The 19,607-nt window shown below is 43.8% G+C and overlaps 1 long non-coding RNA gene and 1 other non-coding gene across 2 annotated transcripts; both read left to right on the forward strand.

The window, feature by feature from the left end:
- Positions 1-1,168: 1,168 nt before the first annotated feature.
- On the forward strand, positions 1,169-17,880 carry LOC105478769 (uncharacterized). The gene is made up of 3 exons (XR_011623061.1): positions 1,169-1,770; positions 12,782-12,851; positions 17,444-17,880. It is a non-coding gene; the product is annotated as an uncharacterized lncRNA (long non-coding RNA).
- LOC112426094 (U6 spliceosomal RNA) lies at positions 13,506-13,610 on the forward strand. Its single transcript, XR_003017367.2, has one exon. It is a non-coding gene; the product is annotated as a U6 spliceosomal RNA (small nuclear RNA).
- Positions 17,881-19,607: the final 1,727 nt, after the last annotated feature.

Below are 19,607 nucleotides of genomic sequence, written 5' to 3' on the forward strand. Positions count from 1 at the left end.
CTGATTCCACCGACCAGGATGACCTGTACTCTTACCTATCGAGTGGGGCAGGAGGCTGGGGTTACCTAATAGAGATTTGAATGAATCACACCATCACCCTATGACTCTCATCAAGAACCCTGGTGCTGACAGAGAAAGTCCTCTCTTTCATTGTCCAAATCCTGGCCACCCTTCAAGACCCATTTCAAATACCACCTCAGTCTCAGGAATAAGGATTTCTGGTATTTTGGCAGCATCCCTGGTTTGTAGAGATGAGGAAGATTTGGTACCAGAAGTTGACAGGCCTTGGCATGAGGGGGTGCAAGTGGTCCAAGGTCCAGTCTTCAGGGCCCACAGCAATCTGTCCCGCTACTGGGGCACAGACGCAGGCAGTTCCAGCAGCAAACAGTAGCTGAAATAGAATGAAAGCCTTTGTCAGGGCGGTTCCGGGTGACCATTCCCTTAGAGGAGGAACCTGCCTAGGCATATGAAACTAGGTTCAGGTGCCTAAGGTGAGATGCAAGCAAGAGAAACGCAGGGTGTCAGGGCCCCAGCCTGGGTTAGGAATGTGAGTCAGATCCCAGTCATGCGGGCCAAGTCAATCCACCAGTCATGGCTGAGGGAAGGCAGGAATTCTGTGGGTCTCCAGGTGTTAGGGGCCCAGTGGATGATGCTGCATCCATGAACTATCAAAAAAATGCTTGATTCAGCCTGACCAGCTGCTAGATTGGCAAGGCTAAAGTCATTCTGGCCAGAGCTCGAGAACTAGGTGTGGCTTAGCTTGAGGGCAAATGGTGCTGTGAGCTGCAGCTGCTCCTGGTTGGGGAGGCAGGGGCTGGACCTCCTCCTGCCCTCCCCATGATATGTGTTGGCACCTCTCCTCACTCAAGTCTACATGCTCCTACTGTAAACCACCTCCGCAGCATGAAGCACAGGGCCAGGCACACACAGGAAATGAGAATCCAGTTGGATGCAATTGTATGTAGCTCCTTGGCAGTGCAGGCCTTGGTGTGCGCTGAGCTCTGTAACCCAGCCCTTTCCCATGGTACTGATAGCACTGATCAGGACCCCTCTTCCTCTGTGTGCAGTAGAAGGTAGAAACAGCCACTCTCCATTCTTGCTGGGAGGTAGCCTGGGACCAGTAAGGAAATGGAGGACGGTACGTTATAATCCATACGTACCTTCCCCTGCCATCTCAGCGTCTATTCCTTCTGCCTTTCTGCCCCCAACATCAGCAGAAAAACTTCATCTGGTTGCCATGGAGACCAGCCACTGACTCTAGTGTGCCTGTTTATTAAAGATGAAAGTAATATATGCCTGGTTAATCTGAGCAGCTGTCAGAGAGAGATTCGGCTATTAGTAAATGAAGGCACTAATTTTGAGGCATGATCACTCATTTAGGAGAAAGAGACAGGCTCTGCTCCGTCTTCTGAGAGGAACTGGGTAGTGGGGGTAAGGTCTGCCCTAGGCAAGCATTTCTTGTTTGGGTTTTTATGTTTATTTTATAACAGGTATGGTAACAATACTTCTTTTTCCCCTTATTTCCTACTGAAAATATATAGCCTTTCAGTAGTGTGATAGATTAATTAGGCTTTGTGGGCAGGCCCAGGAAACCCAAGCCCTCCTATGACGTCGTTTCCTTTGGAAAATGCATTCTGGATTCCCAGCCACCTACTTACAAATGAGGTTGTCTGTTTATTCATTCAACAGTCTCCACCAGGTGTGCGAGAGGAAAAGAGGTGGTGCTGAGCCACGTGGAGGACTTGATGTGTTTTATGTGTGCTTAGACAGGTAGGAGAGAAGCCGTCACCTTCCAAGGGAGTTGATCAATTAGATGGGAACGGTGATGACTTGCGTGATCTTTAAAAAATCGGTCCATTTGTTTTTATTTTTTGTTCTTTTCATTTGTTCAATAGTAAAATCTGAGAGAAAATTTGAATTCTGAGACTCATTATATTGATTCACCAAGTACTTTCTAAAATCAGGTAAGTAGCCTGTGTTAATCCCTGCTGGGTTGTGAAGAAGAGCACCCTCTCCTTCCCCGCACTGCAGTGCGTTGGGATGAGCAAACCACCTGGGAGTGGTACAGGGAGAAGGCTGCTGGCAGCTGGCCCTCAAGTGCAGAAACCAGGTTCCAGCCCCAGCGATCTCGTCATAGTCCAGCCAAGTCTCTCACCCTTTCTGACCTCAGTTTCCTCAACTGAAAATGAAGGAAAGAGCAAGCTAATCTTTTCCAGTTCAAAATATTCTTTTGTTCTTGAAGAAGACTGTCAGTGCAGAAAGGGCCCCTAACCTGGAACAGCTGGGCAAGGGTTAACCCTGGTATTAGGTTACTGTTAAGCAAGTACATCCTGTGCCTCTGGTCAAATATGTCTCAGGCCAAAGCAGCTACTTGTCTCTAGTTAGTCTCTCTGCATCAGCACCCAGGCATCCAAGTGGTGGTCTGGGCAGGAGCTCCCACTCTGTTTTTCCTGAGCTACCTAGTCCATGGGAAGGAAGATATATGCAGCTAAGGAATAGGAAGTGGATATTCTCAGTGCCTTCAAGAACCGGGATCAGCCAGGAGCTGCAGAAAAGAAGCTTCAGGGCAGCAGGCCTCAGGACTGCTGCTAGCCAATCCCCTGAAGCATTTATTTCTCACCCTCTTCGTGCCTAGGGCAAGTAGAGCTACTGCTGTCTGGTGCCACTGTAATGCTGTCTCCTCCTCTGAGTTCATCCTGGGAACACTTTCTCCCATACGACACGCACAGGTCTTACGTTTACACGTTTCACTGAAAGAAATTTGATTCCATTGATGAGATGACAAGGTAGATCATAAATGAACACTTTTTAAACACATCTTTAAAAAAATAAGTTTATGCCAATTGTACAAAACAATAGGGGAGAGGAAATAATATTCATTTGTTTATCCATTCATTGGTTTAACAATTACCTATTGCAGGCACTTGTTATGAGCCAGGGATGGTTCTAAGTATAAACCTGCCCTAGAGGATCATATATTAATTTTTCTTAAAGTCAGCTTTATTGAGGTATACTTTCTATACAATAACATTCACTCATTTTAAGTGTAAAGTTTGATGCATTTTGACAAATGCACGGGGTAGTATAACCACTGCTAGGATCAAGATAGAGAACATTTACATCACCCTGAAAAGATTGCTTGTGCTGCTTGTAGTCAATCTCCTACCCTCCCCCCAGCCACTGGCAACCACTGATCTGCTTTCTGTCACGATAGTTTTGCCTTTTCTAACATGTCATATAAGAAGCATATATTTTAGCAGTGAATACAGCCAAATGAGTAAATAGACATTTGCATTCCCGAATGAGGCAAGAGCTTTGAAATGGGACATACAGGCTGTGCTATGGGAGCATGTAAGCTAAGTTGAGAAGAGGCTTCTAAGCTGAGATCTGAAGGGCCAGTAGCAGTTTTTTAGGCAAAGAGTGAGAGTAAAGAGTGTTCCATGCTGGGAGGCTACTATATGCAAAGGCCAAGAGGAGACAGACTGCAAGGCGGATTCATCTAGGACCTGCAAGTTTTCACAGCTCAAGGATGGAGTAGGAGAGAGTAGGAGTGGCTAGTCAAGACTTTGAAGAGATAAACTAGTTCAGACAAAGAAGTTCTTTCTGAGCATTGTTTGACCTTTATTCCCAGTGGGGAGCTACGGAAGGATCTTCAGCAGAAAAGTGACGGGATCAGATTTGCATTTTAGAAGGATCACTCTCCCTGCATGTAGGGAACAGATGGAGGGCAAGGCAGGAGGTAGGGCCCCCTATTAAGAGGCTGGTGCAGTGATCCAGATGAGAGATGCTTAGAGCTGCCGCCAGGGGAGAGGCAGGCAGTGAGAATGAAGAGAAGTGGATAAGTATGGGAGAAATGTAGGAAGCAGCAGTAACAGGACTTAGTAACTTACTGGATAGTGGAGAGGATGTGAGAGAAAGGCCTCACGGGGGATTCCTTGGTTTCCAGCTTGGACATCTGGGTGGGAGATGGTAGCATCAATGAGATAGCAACTTCAGTGGAGTAGGGTTGGAGGGGTGGGGAGAGGAGACAATAGGTTCTGTTTCAGACATGTTGAATTTGGGGGTGTCTAAGAAAATGATGTCCAGCAGACAATTGGGTGTTCAGGTCTCAGGAAAGAGCTCTTCACAGAGCTTATTCTTCTCTAGTCTCTGTAAATGAGCTTCTAGGTTCTTTCATAGAATTTCCTTGCAGAAAAAAATCAAAGGATTTGTCCTGTCAAGTGGAATGTTTATCATATGAAGGGGATTGGCTTCTTGTGTAGTTTGGTCTAGAGAGATTTGTTTCCATGTTACAAACCTTTGAAAAACCGGGAAAAATTTAGTGATGTCCAAATTTGATGACATCTCTTTTTCCCCAATACAATCAATCTATTGACATAATAATCTTGAATATCTTGCAGATGAGGAAGAAAAAATAAAGTCAAATGAGCACACCGAGGCCAACCAGATCTGAGATTTCTAATCTTAAATTGCCTGGGGGTGTGGATGTTATGTGTCTGCTGACACGGGTAGATTGTATATGGTTGCCTTTATAAAATGAAGCCCATAGAAATGTTTCAGTAAACAGAGTCCTTCAAGTGAACTAAATGTCAAAGGAAAATCTTTTCCTTGCCATCCTCCTTTTCTCTTTTAAACAGAAAGATCCTAAAGAAGCTGTATTAGTGCCCTCAAGAGAAACAGAAGCAATAGGATATATAGATCTATATGTTGGATCCTATATATAGCTATAGGATATATAGATGTATATATCCTGTATATAGATATCAGATGTATAGCTCTTTCCTATTGATCTATAGATCGACATAGAGGATATATATAGAGAGATATGCATAGGCCTGATATATACACATAGGTCTGATGTCTGAGGCCAGAAGATAGATGCCTCAGCTCAAGGAGAGAGCACATTCACCCTTCCTCTGCCTTTTGACGCTACTTGGGTTCTCCACGGGTTGGATGGTGCTCACCCACTTTGGTGAGGGCAAATGTTCTTTATGCAGCTACCAATTCAACACCCTCATGACACACCCAAAAATAATGTTTTACCAGCTGTCTGGAAAAACCCTTGGCCTAGTCAAAATGACACGTAAAAGTAGCCATCATAGAAACTCATTTCAATGTTGTTTTGTTTTATTACGGGAAGACTGGAGAAACCTAATCCTAGGTGCTGCCATTGGGACAAAGAATAGGAACCAGACACAGTGCTGTTTTAGGGTGGGGCAGAATTATGCTGAGGGAAAAGTTATTATCACTCTTTAAGGCCAAGGAAGCCACAATTTTTAAAGAAGCTTCTAGAAATTCTACCTAATAGAAAATAAAGATAAACTTCTGTAAGGAATTTCGTTCTTTTCAGAATTCACAATCTGAAATGTAGAAGCTCATTCCTTCATGGTTCTCATAGATATTTAGGGTGACTGAGGGGTCAGTGGATCCATAGCACTCAGGCCAGGCTTCTCCCGAGTCCCTTTCTTCGGCACAGAGGGAGTGACTCACAGATCCTCTACCCCCAAAGGCGTTGTTTTCTCATCTCAACAAGAATCCAGCGGCTGTCATTTTATCAGCACATGTCACTAGCTTCTCAAGTGAGACTACTCTTAAGTGATCTGTGTTTGAAGAGTGCCTTTCCCTTTCTCTTCCGTAACTAAGAGGATGAAAAAGTACACTCACTCCCTATATAAAAGCTGTGTGTTGTGAGCAGTCATCTTGCCTGGCTGAGAACTCTAGGATCTTTTTCTCTGCTCTCCGTTAGGCTGACACTCATAGCCAGTCCTTCTGTTTATTAGCCCTCTGAATCTATTTGAAAATACTTTTGCTTTCATTATAACATAAGTCACATTCTTCTTGCATCTGCCACTGCATTTTCCAAAAGGGTTATGTCAAGGGAAATTCAACACTCACCTTTCTCATTATTTGCCCACCAGCTTGCTCACTCATCAAAAGACCAGAGTTATTTGATACTTCAGAAGAGTATTTTCCCCCTTAGATGATGTGTCAAGGGAAGGGGAGCTGGCCCCAGTGTCAGGTGACAGAATTTTCTTCACATTTCTGCTGTTGACTCAATAAATGTCCTTGGGCAAGTCACGGAGTCTCTTCATGCTTTGGTCTCTGGGAACAAAATCTGCCAACCGCAGCGTGTGTATTTGAACCTCAGTGCCCTCTGGAATAAAAATAGGAGGGGACCAGGTGTCCCTGTGACCCCAAGCTGATGGGAAGAGGATGACCATAGGATTTCAAAATGTCCTTGAGCCGTAAATTCTATAATAGGGTCAGGCCCACCAGTGGCCTTCAAGCATTGGTACAGTGGTGTGTGGATAAGTTCTAGTACTTGAATTTTTTCAGTAGATAGGAGGCACTGTGTCAACCTCCCACCCATGGATATTCTATTTGCTCTGTGTCCCCGCGTCTTTGCATTTCCCTGCCATATTACTTACCACTGGTCGTTATTACTTGCTTGATCACTTGTCTCCTGATCTGTAAGCTGTTTGAGGGAGGGGGAGCACGTCTGCCCTTTGTAACGCTGTACCCTCAGTGTGGTATACAGGAGCACATGCCTGGCACATAGAAGTTATGTAAGAAACATTTGCCAAGTGGACAAACGAATTGTGGTGCCTGGCCTCTATAGAAATCCCTTTTCTGCATCATTAAGGTTCCCAAGCCTGGCCAAGAAGTAGTGGGATCTGATTAGCCTCATCTCCTCATAACCCTACTTCCTATCATGTTATAATGAAAGCAGATCTCAGCCCAAATGCTGGCACACATACATATTTATTAGTAAGAAGATTCGAAATCATTCACGCAGCTGGTTCTGTAAGCTTGGCAAATTTCCAGCCCTCTGACCTTTTCAGTGTTTTGTCCACACTCTACATGAAAGGGCCTCTTAAGAGTGACAGGGCAGTATTCTAAAGACCAGATTTTAATTGCACCAGGTAATCGAATTGTCTGAATTCATAGCTGAACACAGGACAAGGTCAGAATCACATTTCTTATGCCATTTAGAAAGGTGACAAGTGAAGGGCTGGCCAAAATCTTACACCCAGCTTATGTAAGAGTAGAGACTGTCCCTAATGCTTTCTCCAGTCCACTTGTCTTGAACACCATTAGGTTCCACAGTAAAAGCCCATTTCTCACTTCCTTCATGTTAGTTAACTGATTACTAATTTTACCAATGAGAAGCCATTTTTATTATTTATCGTTATGATTTTTATCATTTTGTTAATTAGCCAAGCTTCTGCTGTTGACTCCAGATAAAGACAGTTAAAGCACTTGGGGTGACCACCTAAGTAAATTTTTTCATGGTGAGCCAATGGAAGCAACAGAAGCAGCTCAGACTTTTGAAAAGCGATGAAAAAGGCCCATGAGGCCCTGTTCCTTGAAAATGAAGAAAAGGGTGACAGCCCTACAGAGTTTTTTTCTTTGCATGTTCTTACCAACGCTCAGGAGATATTCAGTCTACTAGCTGGCTTCCCCATGTGGACCTCAGTCTATGGGATGTAACTGGGAGTAATTTACCTTCTGGGTTCTCTTACAACCTCCTTAGCTATGTAGGTGATTTCAGGCCCAAGGGGGAAGATATCAGATGAGCCCAGAACATTTTGATTCTACTGACCGAGGTTCCTCACCTCCCTTTCTTTGTTTCTGATAAATGCACATATTAAGGTCAGCTGAAGAATGATGACTCTGTGATGACTGCCCTGAATCCTTACTCCTCTGAGTTTCTGTCTTCTGTAGCCTCTTAGCCATGTTGCAGGTGAAGGTCTCAAGTTATCTGCACCACTAGGAATCTTTTGTATTATTGTGACTGATACGTATCCTCAGAGTTGTATCAGTGTTTTCCCCTATACACACATGCACATACACGCACCACACACTATACACATTCTGTAAGACGGAGCCTCTATTTTTGGTGTCTGCTTAGCCCTCCAGTTTCCCACTGGGATTAGTGGTTTTCTCCGAACTTCAGACAACTTGGAGATCCTGTCTAACTTTGGTTGCTCTTCCATGGCAGACTGGAACTTACTCTTAGTACGGTAGAGCCAATCACTGGCTCTCAGGGAACTCATCACCCTAAACTATGCCTGACAGGATCAGAACACCATCATCTCGGACAAACACTGCCACTTTAAGTTCCAGCTCCCTTTCTATCCTCATGCATTTCAAGGAAATCACTTGTCTTCTCATTATAAGCAGCCAGAGAGAGCAGACAGTAAAATGCAGATAAGACGGGCACAGAGGGAGATGGGAGGAAAGTCTCTTGGACTTCACCCTCATACAATGGGCCCCAGTAAAACAGTGGGCCTTAATAAGCACATTCCTTTCCTTTCAGGTGCACTAAGATAGGGAAGCTAAAGGCAGACTAGGGGGATATGCCTGCAGCTGCAGAAAGATGTATGGGAACAGACACACAATTCTCCCTCCCAGATAAGCACAACAAAGAGACACAGAAGCAGTCCAAGCCTGATATAAACTCTCCCACCCTGAATCTTTAAAAACTCTTAGTCTGCAAGAGAGTGTGGCTTCTGACTAACTCGGTCAGAAGTCCCTCCAAAGTTTAAAATAAACCTGTTAACTGTTAAGCCACCCTTCGTGTTTCTCCCCTCTTTCTTTAATTCTTACAATGCCTTCCTGATGGCTGACTGCCAGGAAACCCCTTGGATACAATACTCAGCCTGAAGCTGCTGACTCCCCTGGGTGTTGCCCTCCTGACTACCCATGGAAGAGCTAACCCTGTTGACAAGAGCTTCCCCCAGCTCTAATCCTACCTGGTTTTGGTTTTGTTTCTTTCCCTACCATCTGGGCAGCTATGTTGGCCCAATGAATTTGACTTATAGTATTATCATAGTGTAGAGCTAATTTTATATGTATTTTTTCCATGGTAAACAAGTTACTCACATTTTCTGTCATTCCCAGTAACCTTGCTAGGGACAGTCCAAAGGAGCAGCTTTGCAGTGTATGACCCTGTCCCTAGAGCAGATTGGTTCAGGGTTGACACCTAGCAAAAAGGCAATCAATAGGTTGGTCAGCAACTTTTCTCATAACCTGATGCACACAAAAAAGCTGGGTTAAACGCCATTTCTTCCTTGGAAATTTAACCAAAGAAAGGTCAAGAAAAAAAAAAAAGACTTGGTAGGATGCTTTGAAATGAAAAGATAAGAATTGGAGCTACAACAGGTTGTAGGAATCCCCAGTTGCAAAATATTGAAACTATGAGCAATCTGTAGTGATGGTGGAGAGAAGAGTTTCAGGCCAAGGGAAAGAAGCAGCTCAGGGGAGACTGAGCTAGGCCAGTGGACATGGCCCCCTAACTCCTGCCACAGGGCCCTGGAGTCTCCTGGAACCAGAGCGGCTCCTCAGTACCAGGGCAGTGAGGCCTTTCCTTTCCAATGCCTCTTCCTGCCTTCCGTGGAAGACCAACTCCATTAATGTTCCACATTTGCTCTTACAAAGCATCCCCCTCCTAAGCTAACCTAGATGAGTCTGCTCCTTACAACCAAGAAAACCCGCCTACTTTACTGGATTCTCTCTGTGTGCAGAGATGGTGGCATATTCTTTGTAGCTTTTTGCTCCTAATATAATGCATCGTAAGGGTAAGTGATGAGTTCTCAGTAAGTGAAAGTTGAATAAACGAATTTTTGAAAGCCCAAAGGAACAGACAAGTTCATACACTTACTGTTATGTTGTCAAGTCTTCAGTCTGGCTTTCTGGAAGTTGAACAAAAGATGGCTACATTCCTAGGACCCCCGCCAAGCCTTTTCCTAGTCCATGAGTTTAGAGACGGACTGCAAATTTTAAACAATACAAATCTATAATCAGATTCAAAATCTCCCTCAAGAGGATAAATTCTCTACTCCTATTCTCAATCCAGTTTGTTGAACTGATCAACACACACACATACACACACGCACTCAAAATTATTTTAATATATGGATAGTCCTCGGTGTTGTTGTTTTGTTTTGTTTTTTCGAGATGGAGTCTTGCTCTGTCGCCCAGGCTGGAGTGCAATGGTGCGATCTTGGCTCACTGTAAGCTCCGCTTCCTGGGTTCGTGCCATTCCCTGCTTCAGCTTCCTGAGTAGCTGGGACTACAGGCGCCTGCCACCACGCCTGGCTAATTTTTTTCTGTTTTTAGTAGAGATGGAGTTTTACTGTGTTAGCTGGGATGGTCTCGATCTCCTGACCTTGGGATCTGCCCGCCTTGGCCTCCCAAAGTGCTGGGATTATAGCCGTGAGTCACCGCACCCGGCCAGTCCTCAGTGTTTTTAACACCTAAGTTTGTAGTTCTAATTGTCTGATTGAGCTACAAATTAACCAGAACTGGTTTGAGATCATGTTCCTGCTTGGAAGTTATTTCATCAATTCATTCTTTTATAACATTGTAGAAAAGTAACTTATGACAAGGAAGTAGTAACCTTTTCTTCCAAAGATATATAAAAATAAATTTGGTTATGAAGATAACTTTTGAACTTGGAGTTACTGAAAATTATTTACCATCAGAGAAATATGTACTGGTCCTAAGAATAATGATAAAAGCCACAGCCCCTACTCTGACAGCTGCTGGGCTGGTGGTAGAAGTTGTCTCATCTGCTCTTCCCCACCTTTCTGGGAGCACTAGTAGCTTTGACTATACACAGCTACCAGGAGAGGGAGAGTTCAGCCTAGACCAGGGGTTGGTCTCAAACCTTTACTGCAAAGGGCTGGACAGTAAATATTTCAGGTTTTGTGGGCCTCATAGTCTCCACTGCAAGTACTCCACCATGCTATGGTTGCACAAAAGCAGTCATAGACAATATGTGAAGGAATGAGTATGACTGTGTTCCACTAAAAGTTTATGGATGCAGAAATTTGAATTTTATATAATTTTCATGTGTCCCAAACTATTATTCTTCTTTTCAGCCATTTAAAAAAGTAAAAACCATCCTTGCCTTGTGAGCTGTATCAAATCAGAGGATGAGAACATGGACGCAGGTTTGGGGTCCCTGCTTCCTACCCTAGCTGAGTGCTGGGGGAACAGGCTGTAGAATAGATGCCTCAGGTCAACATGCAGGGCTCCCAGGGTGGAAAGACTAGGGTCTCCCTCCCCAAGGTGAGTTCTGGAGTGACTCTGAGCCCTAGTGAAGCTTCATGTCCCTCATGGTACCACAGCAGCAGAGCAACGGTGGCCAAGGGGCCTGGACAGAACACGGCGCAGCCAGCTCTATGACAGGCCCCTACAAATGATAAGGACAAAGAGTCAAAGTTCCTGAGCCTCCATTTCAAAGTAGAGAAGAAGATGATGATGGCTGGCCAGCAAATTCAGAGAAGGCTAGGTTGGAAGGTGAGATCTGTCTGGACTCTACAACCAGAGGCCATTACAAGACGGGGTCCCCTTGGCCAATACAGCAGGGGCAGCAGCTGATGCCCAAAGACTGCATGGGATGGAGGAGGCTCTCCTCAGAGGAGAAGTGGCCTGCCTCCATGCCTCTGGGTTCCCTAGAGCTGGTGAGGGGTAGGAGAGAGGGTGCTCACTGTCTGTTTGTGCTAGAGGTGCAGGGAGAGTTGTACACAGAAAACACTCCAAACTCCTCCAATGCCAGAACTAAAACAGAATGCATCTTAGAAGCAGTATCTACCTTTCTTTAGAGAGCATTTTAGTCCATAAACAAAGGATATTTAAAAGCCACACAAGGCTAGGTGCTGTGGCTCACGCCTGTAATCCCAATGCTTTGGGAGGTACTGGAGTTTAAGACCAGCCTGGGCAACATAGTAAGACCCCATCTCTTAAAATAAAAGCCACACCCGTCTCTTCCCACTGGACCAGGGGTCTTCCCAGACCAGCTGCAGGATGGCTGACCTCCCGAGGGGCTGCACATCCTGTTTGAGACAGGGCGTCACCAGGCAACAGCAGGAAACCCAGCCAGCCTCCATGCTCTGGACACTTCTTGTGTGGCGATGACTTTACTCTGCAGAGAGGTGGCCACACTGAAGTGCTCCCTCTTCTGCAGGTCAGCTTCCATGACCTAGAAGAGCTCTGTGAGTAGGGCTGTGGTCTCGGGAGGATTATTCCAGAATCCCCTCAAAGTATTTGTTTAAGTTTAGAAACAGTGAGGCCTGGAAATGATAAAATCGTCCACATTTGACTGCCATTAATTAACTTTTATGAGAAGCAAAGCCTTTGGTTTCTTTAAGCCTCAATTTCTTTCTTCCTTTTTTTTTTTTTTTGTTTTTTAATTTATTTTTTTGAGACAGAGTCTCGCTCTGTCACCCAGGCTGGAGTACAGTGGCATGATCTTGGCTCACTGCAATCTCCGCCTCCTGGGTTCAAGCCATTTTCTTGCCTCAGCCTCCCAAGTAGCTGGGATTATAGGTGTGTGCCACCACGCCCGTCTAATTTTTGTATTTTTAGTACAGATGGGGTTTCACCATGTTGGCCAGGCTGGTCTTGAACTCCTGACCTCAAGTGATCTGCCCGCCTCAGCCTCCCAAATTTCTGGGATTACAGGTATGAGTCACTGCGCCCGGCCTGTGCCTCAATTTCTTCCTGCCTCACTATAGTTACGTCACATTTATTTCTCTAAATCCCTCCTCAACAGATTTTATTCTACTACTGAAATCCAGTCTGCAGAAACTAAAAGTTGTATAGTGGATATGAAATTTATATAACCATCATAGTTCAATATCTCAGGGGTAAAAATAAAATGTGACTATTTATTTCCACAAAACTGAACCTATCAATTCAGGATAACTTTTGCTTTAAAACTCACGACTCCTTGAATCAATAGTCAATTTCTGGATCTTTCCCCTCCTCCTAGGTCATCTTCTCCCTGAAGGCTGTCGCAGTTCCTGTGCAGAGAGAGAGGGCACTGCAGCACCCAGGCGCTGGTGAGAGGGAGCTTCTGGCTCACACTATTCTCTGCCTTCCATTGGCATTGACTCAGCCGAAACTTGGCACATCTTGTCCTCTTAGTCATGCGCTGGCATCTACCACTTGTGCCCAAATCCACCATGGCCTCACGTCACCAGGCCCACATATTCCCAGGTTCCTTTGGCTCTGCAAGCCTGTGGTGCTTGGGCACGCTTGGGCATGCTTGGCTGCTTTTTCTTCCCCCTGCTGTATTGCGGGGGCTTCTGAGACACTGACTTCCTTGGCCTCTCACTCAATCCTTACCAGATGGGGGCTTCTTTTATATGCTTGCAGAGCCTCTGGTTCACACCCAGGGAAGTGAAGCATAGTTCCCTCTGCACCCAGTTCTTCTTTCACTAAAATGGGTTTTTATTGCCCACCCCCCAAACTCAAGCAAGGCCAATGGTAAGGACAGGATTTGGGACTGTCTCCAAGACATTCATTAATATCTACTTTAATATCTTCTCACAATTCTCTCCCCTCAGACATGCCAGGTCTTAGATGACATGACTTAAATTAGAAAGATGTCAAATATCCCCAAATTAACTTATAAAACTAGTGCAATCCCAGTTAAAATCCTAGCTGTATTTTTTTTATAGATACTTGATATACTTATTCTAAAATGTGTAGGGGTTCTCATTGTGGTAGCACCTATACTAAAATTGAAATGATATGAAGAAGATTAGCGTGCCCTCTGCAAAAATGGCATGCAAATTTGTGAAGCATTCCATATTTTAAAAATAAATAAATAAAATGTATAGGAAAAAATAAGTTCCACAGGGAGCTAAATCAAATGGTACAATAAAGAGGGGAAATTGCCCACCAGATAGCAAGACACCCTACAAAGTTGTTTTGAATGTGGCAGTTGAGTGGAATAGATGGTTCACAGGTAGCTCTGCCCTTGCCTGTGAATTTTGTGCAATGTCGAGTTGGCTCCGCAGTTTAATTAGGGGGTGGATGGATTGTTTAGTAGATGGTGATAGAAAAATAGGCACAGAAAGAAAGGATAGAGAAAATTAAAGTAGGATCCATATCTAACCCCACATACAAAGGAGTTTCCAACATACAAGAGACCTAAATATGAAAGATAAGATCATAAAGTTAACAGGAGAAAAGCATTGCGACCTGGAAGGGGTAAAGAAATCCTTAAATAAGACTTTGAAAGTACAAGCCACAAGACAAATTGATAGATCGGATTACATCAAAATTAAGTATTTCTGTGAACAAGTGACATTGCAGTTGAACTGAAGAGATGATGACAGTTTGGGAAGAGATTATGAGGTCTAAAAGTGACAAGGGGGATGAATATCTAGAATATACAAAGAACTCCTGATAGTATCCCAGAAGAAAAATGTGTGACATATTCAGGCAATTTACAATCACTCAAGGCTGTGTAAGGCTGTAAGGCTATTACACAGCTATTAGCATAGAGAATTTAGAGAGCTCGAGAATGCCAATGCTGGCAGAGGTGTGGGAATAAGGTTTTCCTGCTGCTGGTGGGAGCACAGGTTGGAGAAAGATCTGGCACTAGCTAATCAAATTAAGTGTCTACTCAGGGGCATAGTTCCCTTAGAAATTCTCACACAGGTCCATTAAAGGGGTATGTAGAAGCAGGGGTCAATCCAGAATTTGTGGGGCTTGAAGTTTATATAATTTGGGGAACCCTGTTATGATATTGTGATATAATAAATAAAACATATTTGGTCCCTGCCACTGGTTCCTGACACCTGACTCCTAAAACCTTTGGAATCTCCAAAGAGATAAGTGTCTTTTTGTAAGCAAATGAGATGACTGGTGGCTGGGAGCTCCTAGATAGCTGTGGGATGGAAGCTGGTCACCAAAAGACCAAGGCATGATTAGGGAATTGGGACTTTCAGCTCCAGCCCCCAATGTCCAGGTTGGGGAGAGGGACTGAAGGTTCAGGTGATCGCTGATGGTCAATGATTTAATCAGTTATGTCTATATAATGACTCCTCCATGAAATAAAAACAAAAGGACAGAGCTTGGATGAGCTTTTGGATAACAAAACATGTGGAGGTACCTGGAGGGCATGCTTGGAAAGGGCATGGGAACTTTGTGCCCCTTCCCACATACCTTGCCCTGTGTGTCTCCTCCATCTGGCTGTTCATCTGTATCCTTCATGATATCCTTTATAATAAATGGATAAACATAAGTAAAGTGTTTCCCTGAATTCTGTTCACCACTCTGGCAAATAAATCAAACCCAAAGAGGGGGTTGTGGGAATCCCAATTTATAGCTGGTGGTCAGAAGCACAGGTCACAACCTGGGGCTTTTGATGGGCATCTGAAGTTGGGGGTAGGAGCAAACTTGTGGGACCAAGCTCTTAACCAGTGGGATCTGATACTATCACCAGGTAGACAGTGTCAGAATTAAACTGAATTAGAGGACATCCAGCTGGTGTCTGCTGGAGAATTGCTTGGTACGTGGAGAAATAGCTCATCAAAGAAACGTTCTATGTTGTGTGAGTATAGGAGGAGAAAAATAGTTTGGCTCTTTTTCCCCTCAGACCTCTGTAAGAAAAAGAACACAAATGATGAATACACATTTAGGTATGGAGCTTTGGAAGAAGCTTGTACAAGTGAGAAGCCCCAAAGCTGGAGCTTTATCAGCCTCTCTGTGGATTAGCCTCAATTTATGGGGAGGTTCTTGGCAATGTTGTGTGTAGAGTGAGGAGATGAAAGCTTTTAAGCCAATTTGGTTATCACACCTCTCGGGCTCATTGGTATAGGTAATTGATGATACTATCTCAGCCTTCTCTTTAATACTAAAACATATACCTAAACCTAAAAAAATAGTCCTCAAGTAATGGGCACCCAGATCTCCAAACTGGCTCAAATAATCTCCTATCACTAAGGCTAAGGGCTGCTGGGTGTAAACATGTCAGACCCATAGAGATAGGGTTAGGATAGGAAGTCCTCACGCCTCTGGCGAGGCAAGATCATTCAGTTATACTTGTCGAGAGAAAATATTTTGCAATACTTCCAAGTTTGTTTATTTATTTTTAGACATGCCTGTCTACTAAGGAGAGTGTTTGAAAAAAGAAGCTCCATGAAATCTTCTGGATGTGCTGGAGCTTGCTGCACTCTGTGAACTGTGCCCCCAGGGTGTGTGCTGAGTTCACCTGCCCCAGCCAGTTTTCTGGGAGGAGATCTCCAACCTATTTCTAATGAGGGGCAGTGAAAGCTGGAAACACTGGGCTTCCCTATGATGTAAGGGACTCAGAGAAGAGGAAGAAGCTAAAGGAGCATCAGTCTCTCCTGAGTGGAGCTAGTTCTAGAGATGGCTACTGTAGGGGATCAGAATATGCCACCCTAAAATTTGTACTTTGGCGTAAGGATTATTTGAAGCTGAAGACAATTGAAAACAGCGGACACCATAAAAACACTCTCCTTCCCCCACCATTTGCCTAGAAGTAGGCTTAGATGCTTAATCACCAGACTTTTTTCTGTTTTGTTTGAGACGGAGTCTCCCTCTGTCGCCCAGGCTGGAGTGCGGTGGCGCGATCTGGGCTCACTGCAAGCTCCGCCTCCCGGGTTCATGCCATTCTCCTGCCTCAGCCTCCTGAGTAGCTGGGACTACAGGTGCCCACCACCACGCCCAGCTATTTTTTTTGTATTTTCAGTAGAGACAGGGTTTCACCGTGTTAGCCAGGATGGTCTCGATCTCCTGACCTCATGATCTGCCCGCCTCAGCCTCCCAAAGTGCTGTGATTACAGATGTGAGCCACCACACCTGGCTTTTTTTTTTTAATTAGCCCAGTGACAGCATGAGGGGAATCTATACCACAAACCTTACTAAGACAATCCTGACTTTCTATTAGTTTCCCTCATATATTTATCTTCCCACAGTTTTCTGCCCTTGTGTCTTAGTCTGTTTCCTGCTGCTATAACAGAAGCCGCAGATTGCATAATTTATAAAGAAAAGAGATTTATTTGGCTCATAGTTCTGGAGGCTGGGAAGTCCAAGGGAATGGCACCTGCATCTGTCAATACTCATTTCCATGGTTAAAGAGAGGAAGGTGGAAGTGAGTCCGTGAAACAGAGAGAGAGGAAATCTGGCCAAACTCATCCTTTTTATCAGGAACCCACTCTCAATAACTAACCTACTCTTGTGATAACAGCATTAATCCATTCATGAGGGTCGAACTTTCATGACTTAATCACTTCTTAAAAGCTCCACATCCTACAATAAATTATTTTTAGAGATGGGGTCTTATTATGTTGCCTAGGCTGCTCTTGAACTCCTGGGCTCAAGTGATCCTCCCACCTCAGCCTCTCAAAGTGCTGGGATTACAGGCATGAGCCACCATGCCTGGCCCTGCAATAAATTTCAACATGAATCTTGGAAAGGACATTGAAACCACAGCACGTTGGAATCCTAAAATCCTTTCCTTTGTCTCATCACTTCTCTACAAATTTATTGTTCTTTGTTAAGATGTTATATAAGCCCCAGCCCCTAACCATCCCTTTGACTTGCTCATCACCAAGTTCCTTATGTGAGGATGTGCATTGCACATGTTAATAAACTCTGTTTTTCTCCTGTTTTTTAGACTGTCTTTTGTCAGTCTCATTTGCAGGCCCCCAGCTGGAGAACCCAGGAGGAAGAGGAAAAAAGTTTTTTCCTCCTCTACACTCCCCATGCATGACTACAGAGTGAGGAGGAGGCAGCAAGCTCTGTGACCCCAATTGCAGAGCAGAAACAGCAATGAAAGAACTGATGATCCAACAAGGACCAAGCAACATTTATGCAGCTATGGTCAGTGTGAATCTGGCTTGTTTGATGCCCAGAGTGAATTCATTTTTATCAATCTTCATCTATACAACAAAATTATCTTCAGTAATAATCATAAAAATGGAATAGATAATAACAATGTCCAGGAAAAAAACAGTCAGTAAATGTTAAAAATTGAACTTCATATATACTGTTATGCCAGAAAAAAAGAAAAAAGAAGTGAAATAAATATTATAGTAAAATAAAAAGAAATAGACAGGGAAGACTTATACCTACATGTTTGTTGTAGTCTGAGATAACATTACAGTTTATAACAAATAATAATAAAGAAAATTTCAAACTAAAAATATATTATGTCCAGGCATGGTGGCTCACACCTGTAATCCCAGTACTTTGGGAGTCTGAGGCGGGCAGATCACCTGAGGTCAGGAGTTTGAGACCAGCCTGGCCAACGTGGTGAAACCCCTTCTCCACTAAAAATACAAAAAAATTTAGCCAGGCATGGTAGTGGGTGCCTGTAATCCCAGTTACTCAGGAGGCTGAGGCATGAGAATCTCTTGAACCTGGGAGGTGGAGGTTGCAGTGAGCTGAGATTGCACCATTGCACTCCAGCCTGGGCAACAAGAAAGAAACACCATCTAAAAAAAAATATATATATATATATATACACACACACACACACACACACACACACACATATATATATATATGCATTTAAAAATTAGTGAAAAATGTCATGTGTGAACTAAAATTTGTACTTGCAACCAAAAATGGAGGGGAACGGGGAGTGACTCTGCATAATGGGTATGGAGTCTCCTTTGGGAATGATGAAAAGTTTTGGAACTAGACAGAGGTGATGGTTGTACAACATTGTTAATTTACTAAATGCCACGGAATGTACACTTTAAAATTGTTATTTTTATGTTCTAGAAATTTAACCTCCATTCTAAAAGAGTTTAAAAAATACCATACCTTCAAGTGCATGCTCTGTTTCACTGCTACATTTTTTAAAATACAAATAAAAACTACAAGTGGTTACGTGGGATGGCAATATTGAAGCAACTGAAGTTCTATTTCTTTATCTTTATAGTCATTGTTTTCTCTTTGTTTCAACTGCATTATGTAAAGGCAGACATATATAGTACCCAGGAGATGGATAAACAACTGCCTTGGTGGAAACCCAGAAAAACTCTGACCTTTCTGGGCTTATCCTGGCGCCACTGAGACTGTGCAGGTGAGACTGTGTGTATTAGGAGACAGTACGACTAACAGGGAGTTCCAAAATTCGCTTTCATGTAGAGAACAATGCATATCAATGGATAAGTAATACAATTTGCTAATTTGAAGTTTACATGTATTTAATTAAAACTCACAGAAATTGTTTAGAATTTAAACCCAAAACCTACATTGTGAGGAAGGCGTTTTATCACAGCCATTATGTAGAATTGCCCATTTGTGGGCAATTGTCAGTTCATGGGCTTTTCATAAAAAGTGGATTACCTTTTATTTGGTTTTATTATTGCTTATAAACCTCTACTGTCTGCACCTGTAGCAAAGCATGCATCTGGCTCCCCTCCCACCTTCTCACCTTGGAACACCACCAGCTGTGGGCATCTACGTGCAGCAGGAAGCATCACTGAGTAAGCTGGACTGCACGTCAAGGGTAGACACCGCACTGTCCATCCAGCCTGCTCTGAACTGGCCCTGGGAAGGCGTGTCTGGAGAAGCTGTGTTGGAAGGATTAGAATAATACACATCTCCACATGTACTCTGCATGGGCTGCCTGAGAAAACTGTGTACCAGGTTGTGTTAAGAGTTGGAGAGTACAGATGCAGGTTTTAAGAGCCTGTTTTTCTGTGCCCTCTTCAGGAAGATTTAAGTGGATCCTGCTATAGAAAGGTGCATTCATGAAGGCTGCCTACAGTGGACCGAGTGGTCATTCCACTTGGGGTCAAGATGGGGTTCATGACAAAGCAGGTAAC

The sequence above is a fragment of the Macaca nemestrina genome, chromosome 5 (assembly GCF_043159975.1).
Source record: "Macaca nemestrina isolate mMacNem1 chromosome 5, mMacNem.hap1, whole genome shotgun sequence".
NCBI classification, from domain to species: domain Eukaryota; kingdom Metazoa; phylum Chordata; class Mammalia; order Primates; family Cercopithecidae; genus Macaca; species Macaca nemestrina.